The 5327-nt window shown below is 28.6% G+C and overlaps 1 long non-coding RNA gene across 1 annotated transcript; it reads right to left on the bottom strand.

The window, feature by feature from the left end:
• Positions 1-320: 320 nt before the first annotated feature.
• Positions 321-4942, bottom strand: LOC127705727 (uncharacterized). Its single transcript, XR_007983957.1, has 4 exons — positions 4884-4942; positions 4527-4569; positions 1684-2025; positions 321-1117 (listed from the first exon to the last, which is right to left on the bottom strand). It is a non-coding gene; the product is annotated as an uncharacterized LOC127705727 (long non-coding RNA).
• Positions 4943-5327: the final 385 nt, after the last annotated feature.

Below are 5327 nucleotides of genomic sequence, written 5' to 3'. Positions count from 1 at the left end.
AATCATTCTGATACAGGTTAAACGATGATTTATACATTTTGTAATATATAACATAAACACAAAAGAGCAAATCGTTAGTATATGATTGCACGTGCATGTCAATTTTTATATTTTCATATTAAATGATTTATTATGTAGCATCTATTTTTTTTTTAAAAAGATGCGGAATAATGATAATTTATAACTAGTCCGTACAATGTTAACTGTTTCTTGAACATGACAGCAAGTGACCCTTTAACGGGAATGTTTGTTTGTGTACTTCAATGCCGAGTTATAGATCGATCTAGCCGAAGAATAAGCATTTAATATTGTCTGTAAATTGCTTTATTAAAAGTATCTCCTTAAGTCATATGCTATCGTTAATTGGACTAATTTTATCATACAAATAGTATTATTTGTTCATTTGTTAAATTATGGTTATCAGTATAAAGAAGTAGATTTGTTGATACATCATGCCACTTGATTGTAATAATTGAAATTGTGATGGCTGATTATGTTATAATTGTAATTATAAGTTTAAACTACTGTATACTGTCGGCAATGCTTTATTTTACTACAAAACTTATGTTAGAAATAATCCATTTTTCAGGTAAATATTCATTTCAATATGTTCATTGTTATGCATAATACAATTGATAACTGTTAGTAAATATTGTTCAAAGTAGGTGGATACATTGGCTTAATATAACTATGAATAAAAGTATATAAATATAAGCGTCCAAACATATAGAATTGTTCACGTTATCTCTACAGATATAGGTAATTGTATCTAAATAACAAATGTATTCACTTTTTTTTTATTTAGTCTGAAGGTGCCTTTTCCATCTGGACTTTCATAATCCCCTTGTATCATACTTTCCGAAACCATTGCAATGACAAAATCTGTACAGTCGCCTTCGCATTTGGGTTGGCGTGCATTGGGAACACACAATCTCATCTCATGTTTGTGGAAATCGACCATACGAAGTATGATAACTATTTTAATGCCAATCAGGACTCCATCACCAATAACACCATTTGGTTGTAGTTTAGTAATGTCTATGTTAAGCGTCATCGTTTTGCTCTTATCATCATCGTAGCATTCAGTTCATTGTCCTCTTAGCCCAATATTGATATTCTATAAAGCATTAACATTTTAGTATGAACAGTATACTATATTGATATTATTATAGTATAATAGTATTCAAAGACATCTAAAAAGTAATAAAGGAAACTATATCGAATATGTGTTTTATCTGTCATAAATTCAAGTGTAAAAAGTATTGTTTTTTTATCTCTCAACAGTCATAACTATAATTATGAAGCGAGTGCATTTTTTAAGTTATTTCTTTTTAGCATTCAATTGATCAATATTTCTAATAACTGTTAGTCGACATTTCAAAAAAAATTAATTTTTATTCTACAGCGTTTATGCAAATTAATTATTTAAAAAACACAAGATGCAGATTCATCATTTGCTATGTGACTCTTGTAACGCTTAAAGACTATTTGAAATATATCAATTTACATTCACCATGTAATGAACAACTGAGAAATGTATATTTCACAATATTTGTTTTATCTTTTTTGAACAACATGTAACCTATCATTGTAATCCCTCTGTCAACCATTAAAAACTGTTTAATTAAATTTGAGATTGATTTTACCTAGATAGAAACTATAAGTCTATTTTTATATACATACGTCCATTGTCAAAAAAATCCTCTTTTCCATTGTGAAGGTGCCGACAGTTTGCCCGTCTTTCTCATATATTCCTACAATTCTACTGCCTTCTACAGAGATAACTCCTTTAAAATCTTTACATCCATCTCAGCAATCTTTTTTCCCTTTGTCATTCACCAAACAGAAAATAACATGACGTCTTCCAAAATCACTTGATTTATTAAGTCTAGTGTAAATTTTGCTTCCATTTACATCAGATCCTTCAAGTGATTCGTCTTTTCGTTCTTGGTCCAGACTTAGCCAAAATGTGTTTTCCTTGTCATCGTTGTAGTATCCAGTCCATCTTCTAGATATATCTACTTTCTTTTAAAAAGAACATACAATGTTTTCCTTATTTTAATTATATCAGATGTTCATCAGATATATTATTGGAAACATTTTAATATACAAGAAAATTAAGATTACTGCACTTTAAAAAATAAAACGGTGTATTTTTCTCTTCGAAAATCAATGTGAGAAAATAAAGAAATGTTGTATTTAACTCTTGTATAATTACACTTTGGTAGTTTATTGCATAATATTTTAATAGTTTCGACATTTAAAGAGAAGTAAATGTTTAATGTACATGATGTATTTGAAGGAAGGTTCTGGAACGCCAATTATTCATTTCTTCATTGCATGTTAAATATAAATGTCAAAACAGAAAATATCCTATGTCAACAACTAAATATAAGACTGACGAACACAGTGATTTAAAAGTATCATATTTCTTGAATACTTAATTTCAGTTACAGACAATAGGTTAAAACTACCAAAGAGACTTTGAAACTCGTAAGTCGAAAATAAAACTTCAGAAGTCTTTTGATACCGATTGCCGAGCGTAGAAGATGTGTCTCTTCCATCCATAAACGGACATGTTTACAGATACATTAGTTGATGACTGATCAAACATTTAGGTCACTTGAAGAACGAAAAACTGCAGTAAAATGATAAATACATTTTTATAATAAAAGATATTCAATAGATAAAAAAGTTTACTGAATATTAGTGTTGATGTCTTTTGATTATTGCTATGTGATACATGTAATTGTAGTGACGGAATTTTTTGGGAAAAGGGTCAACTATGATTCAAATCAGAACACAAGAAGTATTTGAGGAATTGAAGAGTCTTTCCATATTTACCTCGCTGAAAATAAATCTGTCAATCTGATTGAAATCCGTAAGCTCGTTTAAAATTTAAGAATGGTTAATTCATATAAAACTGTTTTTTATTATTTTAAGTTTAAGAAAAAAAAACGTTGAATTTCAAATGACGGAAATTCTTCATATACAGGCTTTGGTTTTCACATATTTACAAAACATGAGGGACAGTAATAAAACTCATCATGTTAAATAATAGCAATACACATATCCATATAAGGTCATTGTTCTAAACAATAATTTGTAAAAAAGAGTCATATGCCATGGTATAAATCAACAGAAAAAAACATATTTTATCTCACTAGTTCCTTAAGTTACAAGAAAATACAACGATAGCAATAGGTAGCATAAATTTATGTTTTTTTAATAACGTCAAACAACTAAAATCACATGTTTTACTGTAGAAGAAGAATCAAGTAACTATAGATTTCACAAAAAAGTAAGTTGTCTGTATATTCTGTGTGCTTTTATCCCGTCATGGCTTTTATCCGTGTGACTTCTTAGAAACAAAAAAAACTCAAAAATTAAACCTTATTTAATTAACAAAATTGTAGTCGTTCTTAAAAGAGGAAGAGAAAGGGTCCAAAAAAGTGTATACAAACTTATATGTCGGTACACAATTCCAGAGCAAAACACGAAAAACCGACCGCAAGACAAACACTATCAAAGGGAATAGATGTTCCGGAATGAAAACGAGCAACCAAAAAGAAATTTTCTGATTGTTTGCCTACAGTTTTTTTGGAAACCAAGCAATTATATTTTCGCTACCCCTTTCTTTTCATACAGTGCAACAAACATTGATTGTAAACGTTCTCAAGAAAACTGTTACTACAAATTAATTTATTTACTCAAAAAGGTAAGTTGTGGTACTTAATAGCACTGTAAACATTCTGTATATTTCATATAATATCAAGTATAAGTAATCTTCTGGTCTTTTCAAATACAATCTTACGATTAAAATTGATCGTACGTTAAACTGAAATTTTCAAACCTTACATCTTCATCTTTTCGTACTATTATTTTTGAAACGAAAGCAAATGTGTGATTATTCATATCATAAAGATTTTTTTTATGATGCAGACAACAAGTGCCTGAAGCTTCGCCAATTCAGGTAAAAATGCTATAGATTGACGGGTCGAACGCACTTTTTCACCAACACATCTGTTGAATATTAGGCTACTGTACGATTGTCCAGCAGTAATGGTAATGCATATTGTACACATCTGCAAACTTGTACACTTCATAACTTAATAATAAATCTTAATATTGAATAAAAATTATATTCATGTACATCGAGCTAACCGGCACACCTCAGTTTTGTAAAAATCTTTTACAATATAGAAAATTGATTAATGTATTTTTTAAAGAAAAAGCTGGGATAATTTTGTTTTGTTACGACTCGTTTGAACGTGAACCGCAATAAATATTTGGCTTGTTGATAAAATATTATCATAATTTCAAAATTGATTATATTCATTTGTGTATTTAATTTTTATTTACAATTATTATTCTTTTCTTGTTTATCTTTTTTCCCTCTGTTATATTCACGCGTTTGAACTTTTTTACTACTCGTTTGTAATTGGTTTTTTTCCAAGTATTTCATTTTTATTTTCTCAAATCCTTTTTATCATATGACAATAGTTCTAACATTTTGAAATACGTACCCCATCATGTCCAGCCATAATGAACGAGTGAATCTTTATAAACCTGAAAAAAAATGATCATTTAAAACAAAAGAATCCGGAACATTTGAATTTTTTATATTTTTTTTAGATGAAGCAAACTGATGGTTAAAACAATACAATCAAACGCAGAAAATTAAAACCAGACATAGAAATGGGCATCTGTTATCTTCTTTTGAAATAATCAATTGTTAAAAATTGCATTATGTTTATTTTGTTTTTGGTAGGCTAGATTATAAACGAGAACACTCGTATCGTTACATTAAGACCAAAGAAAAAATCAAATATTCAAGAAAACGTTCGGCAACATTCAAAAATGTTTGAAATAATACAATATACCTTATATGTTATGCAATCCACAGAACGTCGCTGTATGCTAATTCATCAAGGGATTATTTTTATTTATACCTGAATTATGGGTGAATGCGATTAAATAATTGGATCTTTTTAAATATGACACTGTAGATGTTTTGTAATATTTTGATTATTTGTAAACGCTATAATAATGATGTTTAATATGCAAATTCAGATAAGCTAGAACCCTTTTCTGTCTTCTAATCGTTTTAATTATTTTGACAGTTTCAACAGCTTTATATTGTACATAATATTAACCAAATTGCATTCATGAGGTTTTGTTCCTTTTCAAATCATTGGTTATACTGTTCTACCAAATAATTTGTTATATGATTTATATAAATCAGGTTAACATGCATTTGTACACGAAAAATCATGGTAGCCACTGGAAGTAGCCGTTGACGTTTGAAAAAAAAACTGTTAAACAAG

Source organism: Mytilus californianus, unplaced genomic scaffold (genome assembly GCF_021869535.1).
Source record: "Mytilus californianus isolate M0D057914Y unplaced genomic scaffold, xbMytCali1.0.p SCAF_6, whole genome shotgun sequence".
Classification (NCBI taxonomy): Eukaryota; Metazoa; Mollusca; class Bivalvia; order Mytilida; family Mytilidae; genus Mytilus; species Mytilus californianus.
This window is presented reverse-complemented; position numbering and strand designations above follow the sequence as displayed.